The sequence below is a fragment of the Conger conger genome, chromosome 7 (genome assembly GCF_963514075.1).
Source record: "Conger conger chromosome 7, fConCon1.1, whole genome shotgun sequence".
In the NCBI taxonomy this organism is placed as follows: domain Eukaryota; kingdom Metazoa; phylum Chordata; class Actinopteri; order Anguilliformes; family Congridae; genus Conger; species Conger conger.
The window spans coordinates 53968370-53988754 of NC_083766.1; the positions used below are offsets into that span (position 1 = coordinate 53968370).

The 20385-nt window shown below is 42.1% G+C and overlaps 1 pseudogene; it reads right to left on the reverse strand.

Moving 5' to 3' along the window:
• Positions 1 to 719: 719 nt before the first annotated feature.
• LOC133133354 (uncharacterized) lies at positions 720 to 19771 on the reverse strand (annotated as a pseudogene).
• Between the last annotated feature and the right edge of the window lie 614 nt (positions 19772 to 20385).

Genomic DNA, 20385 nt, shown 5'->3' on the forward strand with positions numbered 1-20385 from the left:
CTTCTTAATACATTCATTTAATTCAAGGATCTGATATAGTTTGTTTTGACTTGTTGGTTGATTCCACCAGTTTTCGGTAGACTGACCTTTTAAAGAATTAGAAAATGTTATTGATAATTGTCATTCCTAATGATGAGGATTAAATTAAATCATATAAAATATATTTTGGATAAGTGAGGGGTTCTAGCATGAAATACCACTTGTGTTCCGTATTCAGAGAGCTGAATACCTTAACAAGGATATTGATTGTTGATAATGATTAATTACAACAATGTTCTAACCTATGAATAAACACAGATGCAGTTTTGACAAGTCCTACAATGTGTTGGATGTACCTTTGCGGATACAAATAATGTCACACTGTCACTGAAAAATAAAACAAGAAAGAATAACTTGCACAATTTAGGCTGTGGTCCTACAGCAGCATTTCAATGAATGAGTCACCCAGTTAGGTCCATGGGTGAATCAAAGGCTAAATACTGCGGAAACAGAAACACACCAGGGAAGTCAGTCTTCAGACTTTTCAAATATTTATATTTATTGCATGTAAAACAGTAGTTTCTTCAACCTTGTTTTATGACAATCAAAACAAACGTACAGGGACAGACTAGGTGGGAAATATTACATCATGATTGCTAACAGCCTGGATTACAGCTGTTATGATTTCCCAAAGATTCTTACAGCAAAACTTACAAAGAACTGTATAGTGCTCATGTCCCTTATTGTAAGTTACAGCCCAATTGCGGCTGTGGTTCTGGTTCAATAACCCTGATGACCTCGATCCTACTGGGGTCCCAGACACAGTCCTCCTCCAGACCACTGGGCACCATACCACACTTAGGGGGCACCCAGGCCATGTCATAGCCAGCGTCATGCCAGTTCTTCTGCTGGGGGTCAATCTTCTTCACCCTCCCCACATTCACTTTAAGCTCCAGGACCCTGTGGTTCCTTTCGGCTACTTTCTGGATGTCACGGCTGACGTACACCCCGGGCCCCAGCATGCCGTCCTCTGAGCAGCGAAAGCCATTCCTACAGGTTCTAAAATGTAAATGGTGCAGGCTGGGTTAACAACGCAAATCAATCAAGTCATTGATACATTCGTCATTCATAATTTTTTTGTATTTTACAAAATCTTTACAAAACAATAATGTCAGCAGTTTTCCTGAGGTTAGAATCAGCAACGTATTTTATATTTACAACATATGTACTATTAGACATAATTCTATGTTTGTTTTGATTTTGATCGACTTCCGATGGCGCCGAAATTTTGGATGAAGCTCATTCACTGTTATCTGTAGTAACCACGAAATTGCAGCTCCCATCGTTTTCGTGAAAATACCCACGTTACTTTCGCCCTCCATGACTTTCTACCTGGCTCTCCCTTATATTATGCAATAAAGAGGTGCATTCTTGCCTAAACTTTATGAACATAGCCCTAGCTTCCATTCTCCAACGACCAAATATACGGCTAAAAACCAAGTTCAAGATTCTTCATAAGTTTTCAGGACACACATTCATGGTCACATTTTGGTCAACACGTGCATTGATTACATTGGGCAAACCTTCTTTCCAATTAATTTACGCGTTCAATATAGTACTCCACAGCTCTTTGCGAATAACCCCCCAAACACAGACCTGCTGTAGGCTACTTGTAAAGTAAGTCGTCAAACTAATGAAAAAAAATATGGCAGGAGTGAGGTTACCTTCCAGATTTGTAGTTATTCTTGTAGATCACGCTCCGTCTCCGTGCGCTTGACACTGGTTAACTTGCGACAAAGCGTATTTGATTCGACAGGAAATATGGGCGTTAACTTCGGCGAAAACGAAACCACCCGGCGTTTCTTTCTTCTTTAGACGGGGGGGGGGGGTGTAGATCCTTTTATGGTCATTTACATGTGCACACATTTTATTCAGAGTATCAGTTTGTTGGCATGGGCATCAGGACACACAATCAAAATGCCATGTGCCTTTATGCAACTCCTATAAACACATCTGCATTTATATCTAATTTACAGTCACAATGAACCGTTTTTTGTAAATACTCCATATGAATGTTTTTGAATGAGTCTTTGAAGTTAAGAGGATATCGTGAATCACAAGTTCTAATGTTCATTTGACTGACCAGCCAGGCAATAGGTGGCAGCAAATCACTTGAAAAGGAGGCGACCAGAAGATTCATTACTTCTGTTTACGGACCTCGAGTTATGCAGTCTATTGTAAATTAATATGCTAATTTCATGGGTGACCGTAATAGCTACATACTGGATCTTTCTACTAAACTGAACTTAAATGAACAAATACTGTTAAATTAAATATTCACAAAAGTAAGCATTCACGCTTATGGGCAAGACTCCCAGAGCTAAAACACAGATTGTGTCCTTTCTGTACCCTATCAAGGATCATATAATTCCACATTTTCACAAATGTTGCTTTTCATTCCCATCCTACAGTTTTTTACTGTAATACTAAGTATTTGGAATAGCCTACAATGTGTCTTACCAAGTGTTAGATGAAGCTTTGCAAAACATATGCAAATAAGGATGTAATCCTGTGACTGACCGAAATGAGATCTGCAGAACATGCCCGTGGTGTTAAAGTGGAATACAGACCGCTCCAAAAGTATTGGAACCACAAGGTCAATTCCTTTGCTTTTCTTGTACCCTGAAGACAATTGAGTTTGAGGTCCAAGGATGTACATGAGATGCCCGATCTGAATTTCAACTTTTTTTTCCTGGTATTTTTATCTAAATGTTTTAAACAACATGGAACCTATCACCTTTTGTATCAGACCACCCCATTTTTAGATGAACAAAAGTATTGGAACATGTGACTGACATGTGTTTCTTGTTCCTTTAGACTTAGAGAGCAGCAATATAGAGCCAATAAAAGTCTTTCATGTTGCCCGCCATGGGGCCAATGGAGCCTGATGGGCCTGGACCTGTTCTCTGTGCTGGGGTTCTATGCAGTTACAACTGGAAAACAGTTCAACTGTTACAACTGTTACAACTGTTATCCAGCCACTGGGCCACATCCCGCTGGCTCTATGTGATGGGGTCACGGCCATGCTACACCAGCTTCTGGAACCTGGCATCATTGAGCCAGTTGACGCTTCGCCCTGGGTCTCAAGCCTCGTGGTGGCTAAGAAGATGTCAGGAGCCCTGCGTGTCTGTGTCGATCTACATGCAGTGAATAAGGCAGTAATCCCTGACATTACATTACATTACATTATTGGCATTTGGCAGACGCTCTTATCCAGAGCGAACTTCTCCCCCAGTGCTGACTCACTTCGACATCTCCAGCCCCACCCTTGTGACCTGTGAGGCGTCAGCCACAGTGATAGGGGCTGTGCTGTCACAGATCCAGAGAGGCGTCGACCAGACTGAGCAGCGGTACTCAGTGGGTGAGTGTGAGGCTGCAGACCACTGTCTCTCTGCAGGAGCTCAAGGAAGCCTCCGCCCTGTGCTCTCTCAGCTCTGCACCTACATCCAGGGGCAGCCTGTAGCGTAGTGGTTAAGGTAAATGACTGGTTGTCTTAATACGTTCATTTAATCCAAGGATCTGACATAGTTTGTTTTGACTTGTTGGTTGATTCCACCAGTTTTCGGTAGACTGACCTTTTAAAGAATTAGAAAATGTTATTGATAATTGTCATTCCTAATGATAATGATTAAATTAAATCATATAAAATATATTTTCTTTGAAGGATAAGTGAGGGGTTCTAGCATGCAATACCACTTGTGTTCAGTATTCAGAGAGCTGAATATCTTAACAAGGATATTGTTGATATTGATTCATTACAACAATTTCCTAACCTATGAATGAACACAGATGCAGTTTTGACAAGTCCTACAATGTGTTGGATGAACCTGTGCGTATACAAATAACAATGTCACCCTGTCACTGAAAAATAAAACAAGAAAGAATAACTTGCACAATTTAGGCTGTGGTCCTATAGCGGCATTTCAGTGAATGAGTCACCCAGTTAGGTCCATGGGTGAATCACGGTAAATACTGCGGAAACAGAAACACACCAGGGAAGTCAGTCTTCAGACATTTCAAATATGTATATTTATTGCATGTAAAACAGCAATTTCTTCAACCTTGTTTTATGACAGTCGAAACAAATGTACAGGGACAGACTAGGCAGGAAATATTACCCTGTCATTGCTAACAGCCTGGATTACAGCATTTATGATTTCCCAAAGATTCTGACAGTAAAACTTACAAAGAACCGTATGGTGTCATGTCCCTTATTTTACGTTACAGTAGAATAACAATGGTTAAATAACCCTGATGACCCTGATGACCTTGATTCTATGGGGATTCCAGACACAGTCCTCCTCCTCACCACTGGGCACCATGCCACAGTTAGGGGGCACCCAGGCTGTGTTATAGCCAGCATAGTGCCAGGTCTTCTGCAGGGGGTGCCCCTGGCGATTAGTCTTCTTCACCCTCCCCACATTCACTTTGAGCTCCAGGACCCTGCGGTCCGCATTGGCTAAATTCAGAGGGTAGCGGCTGGCTTTCTGGATGTCGCGGCTGAGGTACACGCCGCGCCCCAGCATGCCGTCTATTGAGGGATTGAAGCCGTTCCTCATGATGCTTTCAGCAGCCTCCTTGCTGGTGCCGTGGTACATAATGTAGCATGAGTTTTTGGTTGGCTTGCAGTGGCTCGGCAGGCAAAGAGGTCCAGGGCCCATGTTGTCATCTCCAGCCCAGGACATTCTTCTCCCTTTATACTGTAAATAATTCAAAATGCTAACTAAATGAGATCTGCAGAACATGCCCATGCTGTTAAAATGGTATGGATTGTGGATTTTGCGATATTTCTAAAATGAGTAGCGTTACACACGGGTTCTAAAATGTATATGGCGCAGGCTGGGTCAACAACACAAATCAATCAAGTCATTGATACATTAGTAATTTATAGTTTATACTGTATTTAAAAAAATCTTTCGGAACAATAATGCTGACAGTTTGCATGAGGTTAGGACAGTATTATATGCAATAAGGAGGATGAAACCTTGTCTCAAATCTTGGTCATAGCTGCCATTTTTACAATTAGCAACTTTCTGTACTTTAATAAAATTAAGAAACTTTACCCAAACAAATTATGATATATTATTGTATGCGACTGCACAACTGTTCCAGAATGCACCCCCAAACTCATTTAAGATAGACCTACTATACATGTAAAATAAGTTTTCTTTTCTATATGGCATAGGTACACATTGCAATTCAATCAAGTCTTTGAAGCATCAGCAAAGTATTTTATGTTGACAAAAACATTTAGCTAGGTCCAGAATTATATATTATTTAAGCAGTTTATCTGAGTTTAGAACAGAGGTAAGGGAGAGCCGAACGCTTTTTTGTCTGATCCCATTTACAAATGAATAGAGATAGAGATCCTACACAATGACACACAGCTTGCACAGGTCCTTCCCTATTTTCAACTGTAATTTTCATTCTAGAATATATGATTTTGACATGAATACGTGGAGAACGGGCCGAGCGCAATGTTACTTTTGTCCCTACCCAGCTGAACGAAAGTAACATAAGAGTGGGTCGAAAGTAACGGTAAACTATGGGTGCGCAATGTGTGTCCTATCTCTGTTTTTGGGGATTGGAATTCTCTTTACTTTCAACACATGTACGATTAGACATAATTTCATGTTTGTGTCGATTCAATAAATGCTATAGGTTCGAAATTCATCCAAATTAACCGTGCGCAACCAATAAAATGTTTTGCGAAACAAGATTAATCGTACTGAAATGCATTATTTGGGATTAATAGCTACACTAGATCCTCGAATATAATTCATGTATTAAACCTGTAAATAAAAGTAGGCTATGTCGTGAGTTTCTGATGTTTATACAGTAATTCTCAGACATTATGTCAGTTGATTTTCGTAACAGTCACCTTCGAATCGTTGCCTAACGTTTTATTAAACCTGAAGATAAATGTTTGTTGCTTATGTTTTATAAATCTAGAAAGCGTCACATGGCATAAGCCATGTTTATCTGCGCTTGTCCGCACAGATAGCTTTCACACTAGCACATATGTCTCCGTTGAAAAGATACCTCTCTATGTCTTACTAATTCTAATTCTCGTCATTTTCTATAAATATAACAAAAGAAAATGCATTATAAGTAATTATAAAATCATAATTATAAAAGTAAATATCGCGAAACGAAATAGTGCTACTTTAGTCCCTCCATGGAACGTGGATCCAAGACTTGCTAACATGAAACTTGCAACCTCTGCTATCATTTACTCACTAGATGTGTGAAGACAATTACAGATGTTTCCTAACTTAAACGAGTAAACACAATTCTACTATAAAAAAAGACATTTTTTACTTTTAACTCGCGCAAAAAAGTTTTCAGATGGTAGATCCGAACGACTAGTAGATCAGAACGACTTCCGATGGCGCCGAAATTTTGGATGAAGCTCATTCACTGTTATCTGTAGTAACCACGAAATTGCAGCAATTGACTTTCGACCCGACTCTCCCCTAAATTATGCAATAAAGAGGTGCATTCTTTCCTAAACTTTGCCCATAGCTTTCATTCTCCAACGACCAAAGATACGGCTAAAAACCAAGTTCAAGATTCTTCATAAGTTTTCAGGACACGGACATGGTCACATTTTGGTCAACACGTGCCTTGAATACATTAGGCAAACCTACTCAACCTACTCGCACCCAAACAAATTATGAAACAATATAGTACTCCACAGCTCTTTGTGAATAACCCCCCAAACACAGACCTACTGTAGGCTACTTGTAAAGTAAGTCGTCAAACTAATAAAAAAATATGGCAGGAGTGAGGTTACCTTCCAGATTTGTAGTTATTCTTGTAGATCACGCTCCGTCTCCGTGCGCTTGACACTGGTTAACTTGCGACAGAGCGTATTTTATTTGACAGGAAAGAAAAGGCGTTAACTTAGGGGAAACGACACCACCCGGTGTTTCTTCCTTCTTTAGATTTGTACACAAATTTTATGTCGAGTAACACTTTGTTGGCATGGGCATCAGGACACATAATCAAAATGCCTTTCTGCAACACTTATAAACACTATCTGCATTTATATCTCATTTACAGTCACAATGACCCTTTTTTTGTAAATACCCCATATGAATGTTTTTAATGAGTCTTAAAAGAGAACTGAATATCGTGAAGTGAAGTTCTAATGCGGCGGCACGGATGGCGCAGTGAGTAGCACTGCCGCCTCACAGCAAGGAGGTCCTGGGTTCGAATCCCCGTCGGCCGGGGCCTCTCTGTGCGGAGTTTGCATGTTCTCCCCGTGTTTGCGTGGGTTTCCTCCGGGTACTCCGGTTTCCTCCCACAGTCCAAAGACATGCACGTTAGGCTGATTGGAGAGTCTAAATTGCCCGTAGGTATGAGTGTGTGAGTGAATGGTGTGTGCCCTGCGATGGACTGGCGACCTGTCCAGGGTGTATTCCTGCCTTTCGCCCAATGCATGCTGGGATAGGCTCCAGCCCCCCTGCGACCCTGTTCAGGATAAGCGGGTTAAGATGATGGATGGATGGAAGTTCTAATGTTTCTTCATTTGACTGACCAGGAAGGCAGTAGGTGGCAGCAAATTACTTGAAAAGCAGGCTACCAGTAGATTCATTACTTCTGTTTACGGACCTCTAGTTATGCAGTCTATTGTAAATTAATATGCTCATTTCATGGGTGACCGTAATAGCTACATACTGGATCTTTCTACTAAACTGAACTCAAATGAACAAATACTGTTTTATTAAATATTCACAAATGCAAGCATTCATGCTTATGGGCAAGACTCCCAGAGCTAAAACACATATACAAATTGTGTCCTTTCTGTACCCTATCAAGGATCATATAATTCCACATTTTCACAAATATTACTTTTCATTCCCATCCTACAGTTTTTTACTGTTGTAAAACTCCACGCTAACCCAATGACGGAATTTAGCGAGGGCCGAAGGGGGTTTTGCGTCCTTGTCCTTCTGGTGTTGCTGTGCAACCCGGCATGATACCCGCTACCGCGGTTGTGTGGTTTTTCTTCATGTTATTTTACTGCATCTACACTGTTTAGGGGATCGACATATCCCGGACAGGGCTGGGACCGTAGAATCCGGTCATATTTGCAGGTTACTACCTCTCAGGGTATGTAACGTCATTTTGGAGAAGGCAAAGAGAGATAAATGTTGATGTGCATGTTTTGTTACTGCGCTGTGTTGCTGTGGCTATTAGCTTAAAGAGCAAGTAGGCTCCGGTAGCAACAGGTTTGCAAACAAGCATGTCACAGAGAAGGTAAAAGTGTATAGAACTGTGTGAAGGGATGAGTGGCTTAAGAACTGGTATGTTTTGAAAGTTGATTAATAATACATATATGTGTGCGGTCACGTGGTGCCTATGTCTAGACCTCTGAGACTGGTGTCGGGTGTCGCCTCACAGAATTTCTGTCTTTCTGAGCTGCTGGAAACTGAGTCCTCTGGCATGTGCTACCTGTATTGGCAACAGTTGTATACTTGTAATTAAATACATAGGCTATAGTTTATTTATATATATTTGTTATTGGCATGGATAGTTAAATATACCAAATGTTCTGTAGTAAATGTCAAATAAACTTTGCCCTAGTAGGGATACATCCTTAATAAAAAGGATGAATTCCCTGATTACATCATTTATCCTAGGATAAATTTAATTATTTAGGCATAGGCCAAATGTATAGTGCATCTTGGTGCACCATATCAGTTTCTTCTGCTTCACTTTGTGTGCTCTAGCTGCACCACTGTGAATTTATATTATTATATACGCTATACTGCATGTCTGTGCATGCCATGTAGGAACTGTTAGTTAATAACACTAGCCTACTTACTTGGATGTCAGTTAGATTAACTGAGGCATGTGTGTACTTAAATCTAATTGTATGTTTGTGTGGTTTCTCCTACTAACACAAAATATATATATTAGAATATTTTCTAGACCTTAGATAAACTAGTTAATGCTATGAAATGAACCTTTTAAAGTTTTCTCTGATTTACAGTGACCTGTGGCATCTGTGCCTATACGGTGAGATGTTTACAACAGGAGAGGTCTTTATAGCCCAGTAACACTGAATTGGCTTAGCCTATATTTTGGAAGGCGTTCCAAATGAAAAAAATCCTCCTCTTATTTACATCTCTGGGCATAAACCCTAGCAAGGGGGGTCATTTTCTGGCAAGGACTCGTCTCTGGGTCATTCTACTCCCCCCACAGTTTCAAACTTCTCAGTTCCTCACTGCCCCCTCACAGCTCCCACTGCTCCCTTTGCTCGTTTTGTCTCTCCTTCCCTAAGTCTTTGTCACCTGTGGTGTTTCTTGTTGTAAGACCAGTGAACCTGCACCCTCAAGATAAACCATTGAGAGTGCAGGTTCACTGGTCTTACACTCGTTTTGTTTTGATGTATTGTTTTTGATCAATTCTTTAATTTGATTGCAGATTTATGCAGACATTCACCCTGCATAAATGTTTAGATTTTGAAGCAAATATCTGCATTATACATCTTGTGTTTGGTATATGTTAGTTTTAACCTTCCCAGCATTCTGTTCTGCATGCAATATACTGCAATCTAGAAGTATGCATGGCTACAGGCACAGCTCGATAATTTAGTTTCTGAGTACTCACTGGTCTCAAACATATCATTAATAGTTTACAAAAAATATATTCACGGCTGTTAGATCTGAAGAGCAGGCACTCTTTTCTATCAGCCGTTCACTTGTCAATCAGACCCATACCATCAGGCGTGTCTTAGCCTGCAGAACATATGCCAAGTGTTGGTTTGCTGCTGCCAGCATGAGATTCTGGACTTTTGACTGCACAAGAACCCTAGTCATGTCGTAAGGGAGTTCAATGAAGCCTTAGACTGGCATAGGTGGATTGTGTCAGAACAAAGATAAAATATTCAATAATTATCCACCTCATTAGTGTATGTATGTATTGTGTGTATGTTTATCATAAGTAGTTGTACTGTCTGTATTGAATTCTTGGTTTCTTTTTCTTTGATTCACCTAAAACAGGTCTATCTAAATTCCACTACCATACGCTCAACCTGCGTAGTAGTGAAGAATCAGGTATTGAAATTAGATCACCGTTATTGGTGCATATCACTTTAAGGGACATGAAGACCATATTCACCACTCGCACTGGTTGTCATGAAACATCTTGCCATGATTATATGTCTAACAATATTTTCCCATTTTGTACCAAATGTATTAGTGTTCAGTTTTTGTATGGTCATGCTGAGATCGTCCAGGTGTCTCACCCACAGTAGTACGTCATAGCGAGATGAGCTCCTTCACGCATGAAGGTCTGACCCGTCCAGCGAGTCACTTGATCAACTGGAAGTGATTGAGGACTGGGTCAGATCTGCGTTCTGAGGAGAATTCCGCTGGAGGTGGAAGGACACTATTTCTGGACAGTATGCAGTATGCGTCTCTGCCTGACCTAATGGACCTGGTGCAACGGGTCGTCTAGGGCTAGCTCCTCTACCAGCTCTGCCCAGGATCCCTACATATGGTGGGACTGGTGAGACTGGGTGTTCTAAGGGTCCGTCATCACCAGCCTCATCCACTCCCTAAAATCCTCTACCCCTGCTGCTTCGGTGCTCAGCCCCCTGCAGGTGCCAACACTGTCAGGATTGAGACCCCAAGCATCCGCAGGGAATTACCTGTACAGCCACGACTTTCACAGTGACCCCTTGGAACTGTGTTGTTTGTCCCACAGGGCCAAGGGGGGAATCTGTAAGACAGTCATAAGTATCATTTGGTGTCATGCGCTGGTCAGCTTGCTGACTTCCCCCTCCCGGAGCATACATTGTTAGCCCCCACCTTTTGGCACACATGCCTGTGGGGGAGAGTTAGAGAAGGATTCCTGGAGGAGTCTTGCTGGGCCCCCACATTCCTTCAGGGTTAGAGCACAGGAATACTGGAGATGGCATGAAGATGTTTCATGATAATCCCAGGTCAGAATATAGTAATGTTTGGTGTTATTCTGATTGGTTCAGTGCGACTGGTGTAATGGTCTAGTTTTTGTAACAGTCTACCTTTGATATCATAACCATTCAGGAGCCGAGGGGAAACTGGGCGAAAGCTGTCTCTGTAGAAGCCATGTGTTTTAGCCCCCTGACCATTGCCTAGTGGGGGTTGGCGGTAAATTACAGATGGGTGACTCACTTTTAGGGTCAAGAACTAAGGCCTGGATTTCGGAGATAAGGAGAAGAAACCTCGTAATCTGGGGTTGTGTCTCCTTTCCTTTAATTCACCCAAATCAGGTTTATCCAAAAGGTATATTACCATGAGAGGCACAAATACATATTTACAGCATAATGCAGTTATCATGAAAACTCCCAACTACAGCATTCATAGATATGATGGGGCGGCCTGTAGCGTAGTGGTTAAGGTCAGGAAGGGCTGCCATTTGTGAGGGGCCTGAGAGCTGGGGTTTCTGGTCAATGCTGTTTAGACTACCTTTTGGGGAGTTTCGGGCAAAGATAAGGGATATGTATGAGTGGTCCAAGGGCCGTTGGGTCATGGGAAAAGAATCCTCCAGAACATTGGTGACCTCCCTGTGACCCCATACCTGGTCACTTCCAAGGGGGAAGACTCTGGACAATGCCACAGTGCCCTCATTTGGGCACTGCTGTCATTACACCGGTGACTGCTCTCCTAGATTAAATATTCAAAACCGCTATTGAGATAGTAAATAGACCCGGTAAAACCTTGAAAACATTGTCCATGTGATCCTTGTATTATTGCATTAAATCTTATGTAATGGTAACAGGGAGTGCATCTAAAATGGATAATCAGGAGGGAAGTTTCATGATAACTGCAACATAATAAAACATAAGGGTAATCTGTTGGGTATGGATGTGATCCGGTAAATACAAGGAATCGGATGAGAGACATTTCATACTAAATGGAGTTTAATAAACCATAGTTTCAGTAACTCAAGGGAAAACCTGCATGTCCTCTCTTGGTAATCATCTCATTTTCCCTACTTAACAACCCCCAAGGGTTGGGGTCTAAATTCCAGATTTGACCACCCCTCCAGGTTGATTTATGGCACTGCCGCCTGGTTTCAAATGTATGATTTGGCATAAAAGCAAGGGAGACAGACCAATCTGGGAAGATCGTATTCGACTTCCCACACAGCATGTTGTACGTATAACTTGTGTGATCTCCATGACTCTAATTCATCTTGTACCTTTTTCAGCCTAAATTACAACTGAATACTCAGGAGGAAATGGTGACTAAAGACCGACTGATCAGCGGCTTGGTACATTCATGGTAGTTCTAAGCTGAGAGGCCGTCAAGTTCGGCCCATAAAAGGATTGCATGGCTCTTGTAATTTGGTGCAAAGGGAGCCCATGGTCGTTACGACGCTGGTTCCTGACAAATTAGCTCTAAGAAGCCCATTTAATGTACGCCGACCTGGGCCTCGCAACTATCATGTCAGTGTAGTGCATGTATTGTGTTGGCTAGACCCTCTGAGTTCTCCGCCGAACTGAGATTTCAGCAATAAATGCTAATCGCGAGAGCATATATTGAGTAATGGTGGCGCAGGTAAGAGTCGAGTATAATCACTCCCGAGGTTCGCGTATGTTTCAAACCCAAATTTCTCAATTCTAATCTTAAATGGAGTCAGATAAACGAATAAGACTAAAGTAACCATGAAGCTTACAATATGGCCCCGTTTGAGAACGGAGAATATTAAGAATTGTACTGATCCGTTTCAGGCCAGCCGTAAGCGGGATATGGGGCAGGTCAATCCATATCCGACCCGTGGCAATGGACCCAGTATATTCTTAAACGTAATTGTGCTCTGTTCTTGGACGGAGGATAATAATTAACCCTACTAATATTCTCCCAGCAACACCAGAAGGACAAGCACACAAACCCCTTCGGCCCTCGCTAAATTCCGTCATTGGCTTAGCGTGGGGTTTTACACTGTAATACTAAGTATTTGGTGTATCCCACAATGTGCCTTACCAAGTGTTGGATGAAGCTTTGCAAAATATGCAAATAACAATGTAATCCTGTGACTGACCGAAATGAGATCTGCAGAACATGCCCGTGGTGTTAAAGTGGAATACAGACCGCTCCAAAAGTATTGGAACCACAAGGTCAATTCCTTTGCTTTTCTTGTACGCTGAAGACAATTGAGTTTGAGGTCCAAGGATGTGCATGAGATGACAGATACAAATTTCAGATTTTATTTCCTGATATTTTTATCTCAACAACTTGGAACATATCACCTTTTGTATCAGACCACCCCATTTTTAGGTGAACAAAAGTATTGGAACATGTGACTGACATGTGTTTCTTGTTCCTTTAGACTTAGAGAGCAGCAATATAGAGCCAATAAAAGTCTTTCATGTTGCCCGCCATGGGGCCAATGGAGCCTGGTGGGCCTGGACCTGTTCTCTGTGCTGGGGTTCTATGCAGTTACAACTGGATAACAATTACAACTGTTACAACTGTTTCAGCTGTTATCCAGCCACTGGGCCACATCCCGCTGGCTCTATGTGATGGGGTCTCGGCCATGCTACAGCAGCTTCTGGAAGCTGGCATCATTGAGCCAGTGGACGCTTCGCCCTGGGTCTTAAACCTTGTGGTGGCTAAGAAGATGTCAGGAGCCCTGCGTGTCTGTGTCGATCTACATGCAGTGAATGTAGCAGTGATCCCTGAAAAGTATCCACTGGACAGCTCAGAAGAGCTTACAGCTCAGTGCTACGGCTCTATGGTGTTCTCCAAGCTAGACCTCAGACAAGGCTGCTTACAAGTGCCTCTCCATCCCAGCAGCAGAAACCCCTGCTTTTGTGACACACGCTGGAGTGTTTCGCTGCACCCGGAAGCCTTCATGGTGTCTGTGCTGGCTGGCATATCGGGTGTGGCCATATATCTGGACGATGTTGTCATACACGGGCCCACCACTTAAATCCACAATGAGCAACTCAACAGGGTCTTTGCAGCCCTAGCCAAGCACAAGCTAACAGTCAACACTGAAAAATGTGTCCTCTCTGTGCCAGCCATTGAGTTTGTGGGGTTCCGGATGTTAGCAGGTGGCATAACGCCACTCCAGTCCAACGTGGACGCCATTCAGGCCAGCCCCGAGCCCAGTTCAGCCGCTCAGCTCATCTCCTTCCTGGGCATGACGGGCTACTGCCTGAAGTTCCTCCCTCAGTACTCTGCCACCACAGCCCCCTTGCACCAGCTGCTGCATAAGGAACCATGGGTGTGGTCTCAGGCATGTAGCGATGCTGTGCGTGCCCTCAAAATGCAACTTACTCCACCCCCAGTGCTGACTCACTTCGACATCTCCAGCCCCACCCTTGTGACCTGTGAGGCGTCAGCCACAGCGATAGGGGCTGTGCTGTCACAGATCCAGAGCGGCGTCGACCAGACTGAGCAGCAGAGTGAGCGTGAGGCTGCAGACCACTGCCTCTCTGCAGGAGCTCAAGGAAGCCTCCGCCCTGTGCTCTCTCAGCTCTGCACCTACATCCAGGGGCGGCCTGTAGCGTGGCAAGACTGGCCACCAGGCTCCCCCACCCCTGAAACCTCTTGCCTGGCCGTCTCAGCCCTGGGATCACCTACAGCTGGACATCTGTGGAGAGATCCATGGGGTTCCCCACCAACAATGCTTCTTGGCGGTTGCCTACGACTTACACTCCAAAAGGCCAGAGCTCACCACTACCGGCTCTGTGACCTCTCAGGTCATAAGTGACTTCCTGGACTCCCTCTTCTCTTGCTGGGGTCTCCCAAAGCCCATCACCACCGACAACGGTCCTCAACTGGTCTCTGCAGAGTTCACTACTTTCCTTGAAAGCAAGGGCATCTGGCTGTGTTATCGCCCCCAGGCCAATGTAACGTCTGTACACTGGGTTATCAGTGATGCATCGAGTTATAGCATTTTTCTACTGTGCTGCAATCATCATATGCCTGAGTGATAGGTATAGATCTGTGTTGCTCTGGTCTAGGAGGTCGCGAATGCGCAAGTAAACAGATGTTGTGTTGATGCTACTGTATCATGGTGTGATCCTTTCGAACATAGTAGTATTCAATACCTGAGCAGGATTACCTCCTAACACATTCATGTTCATTGTCATTAAAAAGATACAAAAACCGTGAATCTTTTCTTGATAATATTATGGTGCTTAGTCATGCTTTCAACAATATATGGTAAAATTAATTAATAAGTACATTGTTCTCTTGGATGGGCTAGTTCAGGATATAAATTAGTATGACCCCCCACTTCCTTCTACACCTAATCTCAGCATCACCCAATCAGGGGCAAGCATCCTTGGGTAGCCTGGCTAAGGTATTTAAGATTGCTGCAGGAACAGGCTTGTGTGTTAGAATTTGGATCTTTGGAGGAGAAGGATTTCCCTTTTTATTTTGGGGCTGCTTCCTGGGGTAATACTCTGGCAAGGTGTGGCTTATCTGTTTTTTCTGGTATTTGTAATTATTGTCTTGTTGTGTTTTGTAAATTGGATGTAGTGAGCCTACATTGTATGATTTGTATTCATCATGCTATCTGCTTCTTAATACATTCATTTAATCCAAGGATCTGATATAGCTTGTTTTGACTTGTTGGTTGATTCCACCAGTTTTCGGTAGACTTACCTTTTAAAGAATTTGAAAATGTTATTGATAATTGTCATTCCTAATGATAATGATTACATTAAATCATATAAAATATATTTTATCTGAAGGATAAGTGAGGGCTTCTAGCATGCAATACCACTTGTGTTCAGTATTCAGAGAGCTGAATATCTTAACAAGGATATTGATTGTTGATATTGATTAATTGCAACAATTTCCTAACCTATGAATGAACACAGATGCAGTTTTGACAAGTCCTACAATGTGTTGGATGTACCTTTGCGTATACAAATAACAATGTCTCCCTGTCACTGAAAAATAAAACAAGAAAGAATAACTTGCACAATTTAGGCTGTGGTCCTATAGCGGCATTTCAATGAATGAGTCACCCAGTTAGGTCCATGGATGAATCACAGGCTAAATACTGCGGAAACAGAAACACACCAGGGAAGTCAGTCTTCAGACTTTTCAAATATTTATATTTATTGCATGTAAAACAGTAGTTTCTTCAACCTTGTTCTATGACAATCAAAACAAACGTACAGGGACAGACTAGGTGGGAAATATTACATTGTGATTGCTAACAGCCTGGATTACAGCTCTTATTATGCTTATCTATAGCTCTTGTTATGATTTCCCAAAGATTCTGACAGCAAAACTTACAAAGAACTGTATGGTGCTCATGTCCCTTATTGTACGTTACAGACCAATTTCAGCTGTGGTTCTGGTTCAATAACCCTGATGACCACGATCCTACTGGGGTCCCAGACACAGTCCTCCTCCAGACCACTGCGCACCATACCACACTTCGGGGGCACCCAGGCCATGTCATAGCCAGCGTCATGCCAGGTCTTCTGCTGGGGGTGCCCCTGGCGGTCAATCTTCTTCACCCTCCCCACATTCACTTTGAGCACCAGGACCCTGTGGTTCCTTTCGGCTTGATCTAGGGGGTAACGGCTGGCCTTCTGGATGTCACGGCTGACGTACACGCCGGGCCCCAGCATGCCGTCCTCTGAGCAGTGAAAGCCGTTCCTCTTGATGCTTTCGGCAGCCTCCTTACTGGTGCCGTGGTACATGATGTAGGATGAGTTGTTGGCAGGCTGAGAGTAGCTCTCTGGGCAAGGAACCCGAGGGGCCATGTTGTCATTTTCAGCCCAAGACATTCTTCTCCCTTTAAACAGTAATAAATAATAAGTTCTAACTAAATGATCTGTAGAACATGCATGTGGTGTTAAAGTGGTATGGATTGTGGATTTGGTATATTTACAAAATGAGTAGCGTTACACACAGGTTCTAAAATGTAAATGGTGCAGGCTGGGTTAACAATGCAAATCAATCAAGTCATTGAAACATTAGTAATTTTTTTAATTATGTTAAAAAATATTCCCTGTTTAGGTTAGGACAGTAGTATATGCAATATGGCGGAGCAGTTTCCTGGATCAACTTTATCATAAATCTTCGCCATAGCATGCATTTTCCAGTGAGCATATTTTTGTTCTTTAATAAAATGAAGAAACTTTACCCAAACAAATTATGAAATTATATTGTATGCTAATGTACAGCTCTTCCAGAATGCACCCTCAAACTCATTTAAGACAGACCTACAAGAAGTCTAAGGTTAGTTGGACTTAATAGAGATAGAGATCCTATAATTTATGACACACAACTTCACAAAACCTTCGCTATAATCAACTGTAATTTTCATTCTAGGATATAGCCGATTGCAATGTTGTATTTGTCCCTACCCAGTGGGACGAAAGTAACGCAGGACTGGGTCGAAAGTAACGGTAAACTAGGGGTGGGCAATGTGTGGCCTATCTCTGTTTTTCAGGTTTGTAATTCTGTTTACTTTCAACACATGTACGATTAGACATAATTTCATGTTTGTATCGATTCAATAAAAGCTACAAGATCGAAATTCATCCAAATTAACCGTGCGTAAACCAATAAAATGTTTTGCGATACAAGATTAATCGGACTGAAATGCATTATCTGGGATTAATAGCTACACTAGACCCTCGAATATAATTTATGTATTAAACCTGTCAATAAAAGTAGGCTATATCGTGAGTTTCTGATGTTTGTACAGTAATTCTCAGACATTACGTCAGTTCATTTTTGTAACAGTCGCCTTCGAATCGTCGCCGAAGGTTTTATTAAACCTGAAGATAAATGTTTGTCGTGAGGAATAAAAGCTTATAAAGCAGTCACAATTGTAATGATCACATATTTGTAGACAAATTTTCAAACATTCGGTAGTAGTTTTGCAAGATAAAACGTATTCTGTTTTTTTACTCCAGGCTTAAACAAGTAGCCCTAAAAACGTGTCGGAATAGACATAAGTAAGTGCAAGAAATAGAAACATCTGGAACTACAAACGATGAGTTAACTTCACCTTTTTATGAATCTAGAAGGCGTCACAAGGCATAAGTCATGTTTATTTGCGCTTGTGCGCACAGAAACGTTCCCACGAGGACATATGTTGAAAATAGACCTCGCCGTGCCTTCTATTTCTAATTCTCGTCATTTTCTGTAAATGTAACAAAAGAATTATAAGTCGCGGGACAAAAGTAATAGTGCACCCACGTCATTGCCTCTCCCATCGTTTTCGTGAAATTCCGCCGTCCATTACCTTCGACCCGGCTCTCCAATATATCATGCAATAAAGAGACGCATTCCTGCCTAAACTTTATCAACTTCCTCACAGCCTACATTTTACAATGAGCAAATATATGGCTAAAAACAAGTTCCAGATTCTTCATAAGTTTTCAGGACACACATTCATGGTCATATTTGTGCATTGCATACATTAGACAAACCTACTTTCATGCAGTTTACGCGTTCAAGATTCGCACCCAAACAAATAATGAAATAATATAGTACTCCACAGCTCTTTGAGAATAAACCCGCAAAGAGGCTATTTTGTAAAGTAAGTCGTCAAACTATAAAAAATATAGCTGGAATGAGGTTACCTTTCAGATTTGTAGTTATGCTTGTAGATACCGCTCCCGGTCTGTGCGCTTGACACTGATTAGCTTGCGACAAAAACGAAAACGAAACCATTCCAGGTTGTTCAAGGAAAGTCCAAGGGTCAAAAAGTAAAAGTCTTGTCACTGTTTCATAGCCAACCGAATTCATTAAAAGGATATACAGTCCCCTCTAAAAGTATTGGAACAGCAAGGTCAATCCCTTCGCTTTTGTTGTACCCTGAATACAATTGATTTTGAGGTCAAAGGATGTACATGAGATGACATTACAACAATTTTCTAACCTATGAATAAACACAGATGCAGTTTTGACAAGTCCTACAATGTGTTGGGTGTACATTTGCGTATACAAATGACAATGTCACCCTGTCACTGAAAAATAAAACAAGAAAGAATAACTTGGACAATTTAGGCTGTGGTCCTACAGCAGCATTTCAATTAATGAGTCACGCAGTTAGGTCCATGGATGAATCACAGTCTAAATACTGCCAAAACAGAAACGCACCACGGAAGTTAGTCTTCAGACTTTTTCAAATATTAATATTTATTGCACGTACAGGGACAGACTAGGTGGGAAATATTACACTGTCATTGCTAACAGCCTGGATAACAGCACTTGTGATTTCCCAAAGATTCTCACAGTAAAACTGACAAAGAACCATATGCTGCTCATGTCCCTTATTGTACGTTACAGTAGCCCCAAGATGGTTCTGGTTAAATAACCCTGATGACCTTGATTCTACGGGGATTCCAGATACAGTCCTCCTCCAGACCACTGGGCACCATGCCACAGTTAGGGGGCACCCAGGCTGTGTTATAGCCAGCGTCGTGCCAGGTCTTCTGCAGGGGGTGCCTCTGGTGGTCAATCTTCTTCACCTTCCCCACATTCACTTAGAGCACTAGGACCCTGCGGTCCCCTTCGGCTACATACAGGGGGTAGCGGCTGGCTTTCTTAATGTCGCGGCTGAGGTACAAGCCGCGCCCCAGCATGCCGTCCTTCGAGGGAGTGAAGCCGTCCCTCATGATGTTTTCAGCAGCCTCCTTGCTGGTGCTGTGGTTCATGATGTAGCATGAGTTGTTGGTTGGCTTGGAGTGGCTCTGCAAGCAAGGAGGCCGAGGTCCCATGTTGTCATGTCCAGCCCAGGACATTCTTCTCCCTTTATACTGTAAAAAATTCAAAATTCGAACTAAATGAGATCTGCAGAACATTCGCATCGTGTTAAAGTGGTAAGCATTGTGGATTTGCCATATTTACAAAATGAGTAGCATTTTACACAGGTTCTAAAATGTAAATGGCGCAGGCTGGGTCAACAATGCAAATCAATCAAGTCATTGATACATTAGTAATTTATCGTTTATATTATATTTATCTTTTGGAACAATAATGCTGACAGTTTATATGAGGTTAGGACAGTAATATATGTCATAAGGAGGATCAAACGTTGTCATAAATCTTGGTCATAGCTGCCATTTTTACAATTAGCAACTTTCTGTACTTTAATAAAATGAAGAAACTTTACCCAAACAAATTGTTTGAATGCACCCCCAAACTAATTTAAGATAGACCTACTGTACATGTAAAATACGTTTTCGGAGCTAATAAAAATATAGGAGGTCTAAGGTTCCCTTTCTGTGTTCTTCAAACTGGTTAGTTTGATAGAAGTTACGGTGATAAACAGAGAAAGCCAGAGGCTAAACCACGAGTGAAACACACTGAATTTAATGCTTGTGATAGGAGTAGCGGAACAAGGTAATGTCATGCA